Raw genomic sequence first — 13,403 nt, forward strand, 5'->3', positions numbered from 1 at the left:
ACTACCGCTGTCTCTTGCTTCCTAGGAGATGTAGGAGACAGAGTCTTGGTACTACTTTGCAATATTACTATTATGGGGACCTGTTCTCAAGGCAGAAGCAAACGAAGTCAGCTCCTGTCTCTTTTGGCCAGAGCCTAGTTCTAATGTCACCCTGTCACATTCAGGGTAATCCCCCATGTTACCCTCAGGTCCTGCCATGTCCACAGGGTTGCCGCTCGTGCGCATTTAAAATGAGAGGTATAAAGATCCGGCTCTAGTCATCATTTAGCCACAATTGTCTTGTTTGTCCCAGGTGTTCAACTTCACACTTCAGCCATTTGTGGGGGAAGGAGATTTTTACCAGAGCTCTGGTCACAACAAGGTGGCTGGATTTACACTGGGGAATGTGTAAAAAGTTCCTCTCCGCCCCAGAAGTGGCTGGAGAGATCTTGCTCAACCACAGCACCGCAAGTGCCGTACCTCGCTGCACAACCGAAGCCGAACTCAAGAAGTATCAGCAAACAGAAGTACACAGTTCAGGAAATTAGGAGCCTTCTAAAAGCAAGGATTGCAATGGAAAAATCTTTTGCAACCCTAACTCTTGCTGTTTCTAGAGAGATAAGCAGAGGATAGCCAAATTGAAATCCAGCTAAAACATCTGGACTAATTCTTCTGCAAAATGTCCCATAGAATTTTTATTAAAAACACAGTCAGTGCTCTCAACAGCCCAACACAATCTAAAAGCAACGCAGGCCTATTGACTCCAGCCACCTACAGAACTAGTAATACCGCTTCCCCCAGCGTTTACATTACACCCAGAGGTTTTCCATTCAAATTCAGATCAGAGCCAGCCCTATTCAGCTGCTTCATTCTGATGAGATGGTATCAGAGGAGATCTGGCTTAATGCTGATTTTAATAACATATCAAACCCTCTTTTTTTTGGGGCAGAGGCAGAGACTATCCTAAATACTACGTTTTTTTAAACTACCAGTGTTAATAACATAAATACAGAAGTGACAAATACATTTGTAATTGCACAGCTAGTTTGTGGTATTGGCATTGCAGAAAATGTTTCAAGCCTATAATACTGTCAGTAAGAATTACTTTAGGTAACATCTTGGGATCAGTTACTTCCTCTAAAATTGGAAATTGCTGAAATTACTCCCAATTACCAGCGCTCTCTGGGAACAGGATATACACATACCACTTGTCCTCTGTGCTGTTTGGGAATATTTTAACTAATAGCAAATTATAGACTATCCATAACTGACTATCATCATTTCAGAGAGAGCTTTTCATCTAAATCCGATTAAAAGACCATTTTTGTTTCCCACGTTTAGAGAATACAGCAGATGTGGAGCTGAATGCTGTTATGTTTGCTAATAGATGCAGGACACATGGTAGTGTGGTATTAATAAAGATTTGGGCCAAGATTTTTAAAAATAGGAGCCTAATTTTAAGATTCCACCATCCATATTTAGTGTTGGAAATGAACAACCTTTTTTCACAGCGCTCCAGCAGCTCCTATTGAAATCAGTGGGTGTCGGAGCTTTTGGAAGTTGAACCACTAATTCAAGAATCCCAAGGGACAGTTAAGAGCCAAATCTTCATCTCCTCATGTTTGAAAATCTGGGGATAAGATTCTGTGTGTAGCAAAATCCCCATTCACTTCAATGGAGCCAGGATTTTTCTCTGATCTGGAGCTGGTTTTGAGAAAACAGGTTACCCTGAGAGACACAACCAGAAGCGAGAGAAGCAGGTCATTCCAGCACAAGAAAAGCACGAGGTCATCCCAGAGATGCCAGGAATTTTATAGAATAACTACTGCTATTTTAGATTTATTTTTTTCCACAGTTCTAACAGGCTTGGTAGTATATTTATTGCTCTTCATTTGCCTATGTTCTGAGCATTCTTATACACTTGGAAGTAAAAGACAATTTTCACCTGCGGGAGGACACGCTCAGATACTGAGCACATGATGTAATGCGAAAACGCAGAATACTGCAGAGGCTTCTCACATGCTTCTTGTCCGCTTCAGAGACTCTTATGGTATCACGGGCGCTTTCAGGGACTGGGAATGCAGAGTTCACGTGGTCTCAGAGCGTAATCCATTTTTCTCTAATTACTATTACTGACCGTCCCCCAAAACAGCTTTCTAGAAAGCATTTCTGCAGCTACCTCAGGCAGGAAGAGGGGCTTCTTGGCAGCAGAAGAGCGGAGCCGGGGGAGATGCAAGACCCAGAGTTGGTCTCCGTCTGTTGCTCGGTCCCTCCTCTGTGCCCACGGGATGCCTCTGGGATCTGGCTCTGCTTCCAGCACTGCTGGCAGCCCAGTCTGCGCTGCCATCCGGACGTGTTTTATACACATTACGTCCTTATGGATGCGAAACTCTGGAAGAGTGGGGCAGATTCGCTCCCTGCCTGTGTCATCACAACGAGAGCTACACCCACCAGGCCAGCAGCAAGCCCTTTGGCTCCGGCGGGGGTGAATCATGCCAGCCTGGAACCTGATTCTTCAGGGGAGATAACATTGTAGCTCGAATTTTTAATAAACAAGGCTGGGCTTGAGCTTCCTCTGGGTAAAACCACACAGGGCCTCTTTCAGTTTCAGGAGGTGAGAACCAAAATGATACTCTGCCTCCAAACAAAAGCTTGCTTTTATCAATTTCCAGGATTTTCCTAATGCCAATGTTGTGGTTCTCATTTTTCCACAAAAACACTGCTAATAATGGAGCCATCTCTTGAAAAGTTCCAGGATTTATAGCAACTGGCAGCATGTTCAATACGTAATTGTTTTTTGGAACAATCATAATCTTATTAGTTGCCAGTCTCCCCCACCAAGATAAATTTAAAGGAAATCAGTCTGCTGACACTTCCCTGATAATTCTGGCGATTCCAACCTTTAAATTTAACAGTTGCATCGAGCATATACCTTGAGGGTGTGAAACCCCAAGGCTTTCAGTTAAGAATTAAATAGTTAATTACTAGCAGTGAACAAAGACCATTCACTAGCATAAGCCCTGACTTTGCCCAGTTAGTATTACAGGAAGATACTGAAGCAACTTTGTCAACAAGTTCAAGCAAAGATTTCATGGAATTATCTGGATGGGTAACAAACATCAGAACGTCATCAGCGGAGGGAGTAACTTTATATTGCTTCTAACAAGAAATATGTTGTATCCCTTGAACTTCTTCCCTGGGTCCTGTGGTGATAGCATGAGGTTTCAAATCATAAATTATCTGCACTTTGGGACTGGTCAAGGTTTTGAGTTATCTGGCGAAGTTTACAAAGTATTCCTGCCTAGCGTTAGCTGGATTTATTTCTTTTAGTGAAAATTCAACTGGTCTGGCTGGATATCAAATGCTGAATAACTATTTCTATTCTTGAAATTCTAATCTTTGGGAGAACAAAAATCTTGTAATCAAAAATCCTGTTTACCCAATAATGTTAGATTACTAATGATACTGTCAGCAGTCCCTAATGGTGACAAGCTATTATTTTGGCAGTGCAGTCACTCACATCCAAACACAGATCTGATAAAAGCGCTGCAGCCGTTTGTTTACAGAATTTGGCCCACTGAGTACAGACATGAACACATGAATTGCAAACACAAACATAAAGGCAAGATGTGACCAGCGATGCCCGCTCAGCCGCCATGGGTACCGGGCAATGCCTGCTCAGCCACCACCGGTGCCAGGAGATGCCCATTCAGCCACCGCGGGTGCCATACGATGCCCGCTCAGCCCCTGTGGGTACCAGGCGATGCCCGCTCAGCCGCCACGGGTGCCAGATGATGCCCACTCAGCTGCCAGGGTGCTGTGCCAGCCACCGTCCTGAGTAAAGCATTGTGAGGCCAGCGCAGCTGACCGGGAGAGCCAAGTCACATCTCGTAGGGGCACCACAGCTCACTCAAGAGATTCACAGGTGAGTCAAAACACGGGTTAACCTCTCCCAAACATCTAACTCTGAATGGCTGCCTCCAACCCGGTCCCCAGGAATTTCACAGAATACTTTCCCGCGGTTGCTGCTTAGTGCTATCTGGCCACTTTGTAACCTCTTTTCAGCTGTGCAATTATACAACGAATACACAACATCTGGTTTCTGTTATGTTTGAAACACGCCTCATCAGCGTTTGAATGAGAGCATACGCTGCTCTGGAAGGACGGCCATGCGGCCGCGCAGAGCGTTACCTCTCTGCTGATAGCTCTGGCAGCATGTGAAGCATTCTAGCTGGAGCGATTGCGGTCATAGTGGTATGCAGTGGGCATCTTCTGGTTGGAATTTACGGATTTAACTCACCAAAGAGAAGACTATGTGAGAGTGCCTCCTCCTTACATGGGAACGTTCCACAAGCAGGAAGCATCACCTCCTCTGCCAACCTGCATCCCCCTTCTGCCCAGGAGCAGGAGAGGATGCAGGGAGCAGAGCTGACAGCACTTTGCAAAAGGACTGAGGCTTGGCGGTGAGGAGGAGAAAGCGGCCTGATTTTGCATTACATTCTCTTTTTCTGAACAGAGTTTGGCCCTTTTTTTTTTTTTCTCCCCTAGCTAAATTAAAGCTACTGCTCCCTGTAAGTACTTTGGGGGGAGATACTATGAGAGCTGTTGAAACTAAAAGACAACTGAAGAAAAACAGGTATAAAACATCCATGAAAATATTTGGGTTAGAAATTGATGGAAAGCTTCTGGTTATGAGAGGATGAGACCCAGAACGGGTTCTAGGATGAAAAAGGGGGAACAAAAATCTTGTCTCTGATGTGAGCAGGAACAAAAGATACAGTTGCCTGCAGAATCTGGAAACTAGACCTGAAGAGTTTTCCCACCAATACACCCTACAGGAGGTGGAAAGCAGAGGCATTGCCCAGACTCGGCTCAGGAGGGTGGTTCTAGCTCTCTGGCTGCCAGAATACAACTGCAGCTCTGAATCCCAGACCTGTGACTTTAGCACGATGATCTGGAGTCTGAACTGGGCATTTATACATGTTCTTATCGTGCCTGTCGACTCTGGAAATACGGGCTCCTACATCGGTATGATACAACTCCATGTATCATCCACTGCACGTGGTGGTGCCACCAAACTGTCCCCTTCCCAGAGCTCCTCAGTCTTCAACCCATATCCATCAGCATGTCCCTTAGCCCAAGGTCATATTATGATTATTATCCCCTAGACAAAATAATTACTTTCCATTTATAGATTGTCTCTTTTTTTCCCCCAATAAAAAATACATTTCCTACAAAGACAGAAATTTTCCCACAGCAGTTTTCCACTCAAAAACCATAGGCAGGCAATTTCTGAACTGTTCTTAAATGACAGAATAAATCCAATGTGGTTTTCTTAACCTTGCTAAAAGAATCACCAACCCATCTTTTCTTTTGTCACCTTGTATTCACACAATTCAGCATTAGAACCTGAGTTTTGAGCACTTGAAAACTTAACTGAGTTTCCTCAGCAGAGATGAAATCACTGAAACACTCATTGTATAAATAACGTTGGAGCAAATCAATCCTGAACTAAGCACCCATAACCATTGTTAAGATTTAGGTAGATCTTTTACAAAGTGTCACACTTCAGGAATTAGTAGTTAAAAACACTGTTTACATTTCAAGACAAAATACAGAGCAGGAATTAATCTCTATCCATATTCTTATCCATTTAAGTGAGTGATGACAGGCACTATATAAACATCAACACGTGTGATAAACTGAGTTGGTTTTAATTCGGTGATCTGACTGCAGCAGTAATTGTGCTGAAAGGTACTTTGAGCGCCAGGCAGATGCAGTCAGTGGCCTGACCGGAGTGAGCCCCGCTCGCCATTGGGTGGCCATGGCATGGTCCTGCGCGACCACATGTGCCGCTTGGCGCCGAGCACGCGCGGGGTCTGGGCTGTGCCACGCAGCCGGGGCCAGGCGCCCGCTGCCCTCACATACTGTAAACCACCACTCCTCACTCAAAGGAGCTTTGTCTCAGAGGCTGCACCGGCATGCCAGCTAAATCCCATTCGTGAATGAAAACATTCACCACGTTCCTCTCGTGTCAGGTATTTTTCCCTCTGTTACGTGTCCCATGCTAATTATAGAATTATCTGAAGGGCTTTCTATGTGATAATGACTGTAAAACACAGTTCAGTGTTGCAATTACATTTCCTCTTTCTATCCTGTGAGGCTAAAGATTAACTGATTTCATCCTAAAATGCCAGTTTTTTTGATAACTTCATAATGTTTCCTAATCTCTGACTAACTTCCAACTGATGAGTTAACTACTGTAAAATAGGTAACACAAATCCATCTCGGTGAACTCCTTTTCAGCAAAAGCAGTGAGTGAGCAAGGCAGGGAAAGAGCACGCAGGAACAGCTCAGGTTCACTGCCATTCCTACGGACACCAGGCTAAGTTCCAGACTAGTTTTGATTATAGGAACACTTTAATCGTTTTTCATGACTCCTAACATAGTTCAATGTTTTAATATCGCAAAACTTCCGTGCTAACATTTTTGGAATTAAATGTTTCATTTTCATTTGAAAACATCTTACCAAGGGGAAAAAATAAAAGTTATATAAGAAATATTTTAAAATTCAAAGGGTCAATACCTAAATTAAACCCAAATGCTTTTTTCTTTGATAATTTGCAAAACATATCCACATTTAAGTTGTCTCAGATTTGGCACGTTTGCTTTCAGTATTTTGATATTTTCAGAATTATTGATTTCTGGGCAGGAAGCTGGCACCTGGATTTTAGGATCCAGTGACACACACATGCCAACTGTGGGATGCTCTGCACACACATTTCATTACTAAGTTTTGTCTTTCAGATGCTTCCCAGTACGACTGAGCAGGCAGTATCCAAGAAAGAGCGTTTTTTTCTATTTTTCCTCCTCGGAACTGTGGCAGACGCAGGGAGGAAAGAGCCCTGCTGCCTTCCCCTGCTGCTGCGGGCCCATGGGTGCAGCTCCCTGTGCTGGGATTCTCTCCCAGAGAACCAGACCGATGGCTCGTCCTAGATGCTCGCTCTGGGAACGTGCATTTTGGCCCAATTCTTCCCATGCATTTTGTCCCAATTCCAGGCGAATTAGACAGCCCCACTGTGCCTGCATTGATTACCCCATTGTTCTGCACAGCGGCAGTCAGTCTGATGCCTCAGGGAAACGTTAGAAATGTGGTGCGAGCCCTGTAAGCTGTTCAGAGCATGAAAAGTAAATCTGACCTATCCCAAAAGAATTGGACTTAGTGCAAAGTAGCTGGTGCATGTTCATACGTTTCTGTCCTTAGATGATTTGGGTCCATCCTTTGCTGGGCAAGGGGTGGAGCAGGGACGCACTCCCTGTGCAGAGAGAGGGGAACTCTGGAGGATGCAGCTCAAATGGTATGTGGGTTCAATGAATTAATTCAGGCAACCACGGATGGTGGTGGCCAATTAAGTGAAAGGGAGGGCAGAAAACACTATCGCAAGCCCTGTACTGAGAAGGAACATAGATTCTCAGCAGAATAACAATGGCATTGCCTTGCACTGCAGCATCCTCATTAATTCTGCCAGCCCGTCCCTGATAAAATGGGACCCAACACACGAGTTACTTGTGCCTGTGTTTTGCACTATCGACTAAACTAGCTTTGACAAACGTTCATTAATCCCATAAACTGCCTTCCGTGACGGATCAGAGCATGCCCTGATTTGACTTCCAGTTGCTGTTGAAGATTGCTCACTGAGTCAGACACAAGTGGAATCCAGGAATCCTGCCTCTGTCTCCTGCGTTACCCACCCCGGACTCCAGCTGGCAACTGATTTCATCAATCATTTCAGTATTTAGGGGTGCCAGTCACCAGGATGCAGGAGGCGCAGTTACCTCAGTGCTTAAGGAAACGGGAAGAACTGCATTCCCTGCGCGAGGCTGTGGGTACCTGTGCACACACAGAGACTTTTCACAGAAACTCCTCCTCACCAGACTACAACTTCGGTCCTGAACAGAGGGGAAAGCCAGCTCTCTACTGCACTGGGCACGGCTTGTTTCCTTGGTAAAATCTGTAGAGGTATTCAAGCAAGTCCATTTGGAGAGCACTCTGATTTCCAAGATTTACTGAATACCGCTTAGCCCAGGTAGGAGCCATCACAGATAAAATGCGTAGGGTGCAATTAAAGACTCTAATCTTATTCAGATACTCTGGGGACTTGAAACAAAGTTGTGCAGGTAATCTTAATTATGGCATTTGCTATCTGCTCTGCATTTACTTTGTAACCTAAATAATTCTCTCTTCGTATAATTGTGTGTGTGTGGTAGCACTACACGCACTCCTGAAAAACTGTATATAGCCTTCTTCATGTGCCACAGACTTTTCTGTAAGTAACTGGCAAATATTTGTACCCGGCTAAATGAAGTCCCTCCAGTGGTCTGGGCGAGGAATGTGAACGTTGTGGGTGTTAGTCAATGCACCAACCTTTGGCCTCGAATGACACAACTTCTGCCAGTGTCTCGCTGGCGTTTGTGCCTGTCTGCGTTTGATGGAGGGGCTGAAGTCTGGCTGTCCATCCTCCTGTCCACACTCTAAGTTTATAACGCTGCCTACGAGTCTCTAAGTGCCTTCCAGGGTAATTGAAACACACAGAAATTAAGATAATACAGTACCTGAACATGCAAAATTCCCAAGTTCAATAGTGATTATGCCGTGTCAGGATTGCAAGATTTGGTCATACATGTTGATTATTAACAAGGGTCTTAAATTTCTAGATTGCTCTGAATAGCCATGCTGATTTTCTAAAACCCAAGATTTAGCTATTTTGCACAATCAAACCCTCGATGACCTCCTGCACACAAAGATTTTATCAGCTGTCTACCCTCTGTGTTTGCAAAGTCTTCAGGATAAATTCCATCTTGCAGAATACGTAAAACTGCTTTCTATCACCTTAAAATAGACAGTGGTTCTGCCAGACAGATGTGAAACCTGATTATCGGTTGGACATTGTGGAGTTATTACCAATGCATCACTGTTTTTAATTGATTAATCATATAAGGAAGGTTAGGGGTAGTTTTATAACAAATGGTAATTTTCTTCCTCCCTCATATGGGTACGCCATAGGAAGCAATAGACCACAGAAAATGGCTCCCCCCTTTGATTTTACTGCAGATCTGGCCACAGGAAATGTTGCACATTTGGATCAAGCAGGATAAACAGCAAGGGCTTCCTCTTTTGTGAAATCATCTTTGAGCAGCACCCCTCCCCAGGAAAATAGGTTTTCCACTTTACATAATGTTGCAGCAGCAGTGGTTTGTTCCTAAGTTTTTTCTGGGTAGGTTATGAACTTTACGGCTCTGACCACAGATCAGTTATTTATCATAACAGGAAAGATGAGACCAAAGATATTTCCTAACCTTCTTCTTTGCAGATCAGAGAGAAGCAAGCCAACAAACATTAACGCTTCATATTCAACTGACAAAGACTATACAGACATATGCGCTCTTCTCTTCTAATCGTATTTAGTTGAATTCACCTGTAATTTTAAACTGCAAGGAACAAATCAATATACACAGTTTCACTCAGATCTCTTCTCCAGTGCAGCATGATCAGTCTCTCAAAAGTAGACATGCAGGTACAAAAAGAATAATTCTGGTTAGAAACAAACTAAAGAAGGCGATAGAGAAATATCTCATTTCTAGAGAAGATGATATCTATTACAGGTGTTCCTGTGTCTCCTGGCAGCATGTTAAATACATGAACAATCTCTTCGAAATATTGCTGAAGACAAAAAGCTTTTCCTCATCTAATGAATTTGCCCCTGAAGAATTGCCCCTCAGCATCAGGGAGTCCGAAAACACTGAACTCTAGCGGCAGGCCTAGCATGGTTTTGATGTTGCAGGAGAATGTTAATAACTGTAGGAAAGTGTGTTCCTACTTTATAGTGCCATATGACAAGGCGCACATAGCTGGGATTGCTCAAGTGACTGCACCACAGACCTAAAGCGCAGAGTGTTTCGTACAGGACCAGATTGCAGCACTCAACCACAGCCCCGCGTGCCAGAGCAGAGCGGGACGGACACTCGCCTCTCCCAAACTAACCCACCAGGAGCCTAACTCACAGCCCTCACCAACAAGCATGCCTACAAAGTAAAAGCCTTAAGAAATGGAGGGTTCAGCAGAAGTACCTAAACCTTTACTCCTGCCCCTCTTCAAATGCTGCTCCACATTGTCACGCCCATCATTTGCCCCAGCTCTGGATGAAGAGCTCAAGGCAGCACCTTCCTCCTGCACTTGCCAGCAGAAGTGTCAGTTCCTGGTATGTTTGCCCTGGGTCTAGGTAACATTTTGCTACCAGTTCTGGAGACTTTGCTCTCAACTCGCTCTTCCATCTTGCCCTGTGTTCAGGTGCCCTCAGCCTGTGTTTTAACAGGTTGTTTCTGGCATGTTCCTCTAGGATGCTGGCCACCACAAAATTCATGGAAAAGGGAAACTCCACTGCAGTCCTTCACAGCTCAGGAGATTGCCTTGGGAAGATCTTTCCTGCTTATCTTAGGTGAGGGAAATGCATTGAGACAGGCACGCAGGGGCAGTGGATGTCTTTGGTTACGCTGCAGAAGACATGTCGGACCAAAACACTGAAGTCATGAGGCTCTAGCACCGGTTTCAGTAAACTTTGGATCAGATTCCAAATGAATTATTTTTGTTTCCTTTTGACATCAGTTGGGCACTTCCTAGTTCACATGAGCCTGAACCCCCAAACAGGACTCGACAGGTTGGAAGTGCAAACCATACAAAGAAATTCGGCAAGCCTGAATTTGCTGAGGCTTGCCTCAAACAGAAACGTGGGTGATCTGCAGCTGATGGGGCGTGAACCACAGACTGCTGGCTGTAAAGCACATACTGCCATTTCTCCATCCCTGGGCATTAGCCAACACACGTAAGAAGACAGATATTGAAACACTATCTTGACTTTAACTCAATTCAACACAATGCCCAACTCAACAAAATAACTGTTCCCTTGCTGGAAAGAACATCAAGAGAATATAAGTAATTAGCGCTTTAAAAAAACTTTGAGTAGCTCCCAGCAGACTTGCCTCTGCATCTCAAGCAAGACAACGCTTCCAGACTGAGAAGTATGGTCTTTAACAGCCCACCACTAAACTTCGTGCCTTGTTCCTGCAGCCAAAGCTAGTCATAAAGGCTGTGGCCATCCTGCTGCATTTAGAAAATCCTTTGTAATTGAAATAGATAGATAGATAGATAGATAGATAGATAGATAGATAGATAGATAGATAGATAGATAGATAAATAGATAGATAGATAAATAGATAGATAGATGGATGGATAGATAGATAGATAGATGAGCAGCAATTAAATTTAAACTCATTTGTTCCTGAAATTACTGCGTTTCTTCTGAACGCAAGTCTGGCTGTTATGCAAATATCTGAAATCTACTCAGTTTAATCCTTTAAAAGGAATTCTACTTTGTCTAGTAAAAAAAACTTAACTGCTGCCCTTTTTGAATCAAGACCTCTCTGTTTAAGCAGAAATGTCGTTTATAATAAATACAGTATTGGTGGAAGAAAGACAAATCTATTGTCTGAGAAGAACAAGCTATTTCAATTCCACAATGATGGAGAAATTGAAGGAAAAGAGGTGGCTGAGGGGCTTTGTGAGTCGCACAATGCCTCGAGCACCGCAACGAGTCTAGAAAATAATAGTGATCTGCTTAGGGGTTGTGTCTGTTTCAAACAATGATGACAACTCTTCCAGTCTCATTTTAGTACTGTTGCTGTTATGGAAACTTTCCCTGTCCTCATCAGCTTGATTTTGTGTCTCTACGACACTAATGAATCACAGCTGACACTTCCGGGGCTCAGCCTCTTTTGAAGACGTTTGCTTCCTTTGTAAGCTCTTTGGTCAAGCCTGAGATCTTATTTTCAGAGGCTGAGTGAATAGTATGAAGGGAGTTTTGAGGATTAATTGAGAAACACGTGAAAATAGCAAAAACTGTTACAGTACTGGTACTTCTACCACTGATATCTTTCTAAATAATGCCCTTAAATTTTTGAGAGGCACTCAGCTGTAGACAAAAAGAAAATAAATACAAATAAATAAAATAAATTCAGATTCCCCTCTCTGATCTCTTGAGTACCTGTTGCCCGCTTTGCTGGGACTAAGCTCTACAGCATAGGGAACACTCTTACCTCTCTCCTAATGAAAATTTGTATAGGTACTCCTAAGGGCTCAGGGCAACAAGTATTTCTACTGGTGGTTTGAAGCACTCTTAGGCACTTGATCATTTAAATCACTTTTGCAAACAAGACTCGCTCTCCCAGGGATTAGATCCACAAGAGATCATTGTAATGCTGATTTAAGAGCTCAACCATCCCACAGAAGCTGCAGCCCTGAGTACAGCTCCTTGTACAATGCCTCCAGAGACACAGACACCAAAGAAGCACGAGTGTGCAGGGAACCCAACCATCTACAGTAGCCTGTAGTAAACGCCAAGAAGACAGACACATCTTTGACCCTAATAACGTTGCATACTTCCCTCTGGGCTGCAAAGACACAGTGCCCGCTGCCCACGTTCTTGCCTACAGGTCAGTACTGTAACAACACCAGCCCTTTCTCCCGACCCTGGCAGGGGCAGCGTCTTTCCCTTCCCTTCCTTAGCTCAGTGGTTACAGCACTTGTCCAAGATGGGGGGGGCTGGAGACACCTCCTTCCTCTGCCCAAAGGGAGTTGTCCCTCTGGGTGCACCCACCACCCACCTCCCGGATACCTGAGGGAGCTGGGGAGATCCTGCTCTGAACTCGGGAGCAACGCTGGCAGTCTTGAGCGTGGGGCATTGCACGCGCTGCAGAAGAGATGCTGCCAGCGCCAGCACAGCCAGCGCTCTGCCCTGTCCTCTGGGGGGGCCTTCAGCTGAGAGCTCCCTCAGGAACAGCAGCACCGCGGCGCTGGGCACTCCTTACAGCTCACACCTCTGCCTGCTGAAATAAGGACACCTACGGCTCCTGGTACACCCTCCTGGCTGAAAGAGCAGCGAGATGGTGGTGCCAAGGGTGGATCATGCACTGCAGAGGGATGGGATGGGATGGGATGGGATAGCAAGGCAAGCAGCATCCACAGCAGAGGGGCAGCTCTGTGCAATTCAAGCGTGTGTAGTCTAACTGTATCCCACTAATATACAACCCATTTCTGACTCTTAATGAGGGTGAAAATTCTCTTTCAGCATTTTTACAATTATTAGGCCTCCAGGAGTTTTTACTGGAAATCACTGACAAGCTCCTGTCACAAGTATAGATAACTCAGTGCGCAATGGCAGAGTTTGGCTGACAGTTTTATTACACTCCTGAGCCTAACAATCAACTGCATTTAAGGCCAGATGACTCTCCTGTTGTACATCCATATATGCTTTACAGTACAGCTGTAAACAATAGTGAAAGCCTCTACAGGAAATTAGATTTGCAGATTT

At 44.5% G+C, this 13,403-nt stretch overlaps 1 long non-coding RNA gene across 3 annotated transcripts in view; it reads right to left on the minus strand.

Annotated features, from left to right (window-relative positions):
• LOC141741861 (uncharacterized) overlaps positions 1-13,403 on the minus strand; it is a 147,704-nt gene that overhangs the window by 41,172 nt on the left and 93,129 nt on the right. The gene's annotated exons all lie outside the window — the stretch shown is intronic.

Source organism: Larus michahellis, chromosome 4 (genome assembly GCF_964199755.1).
Source record: "Larus michahellis chromosome 4, bLarMic1.1, whole genome shotgun sequence".
Lineage (NCBI taxonomy): Eukaryota > Metazoa > Chordata > Aves > Charadriiformes > Laridae > Larus > Larus michahellis.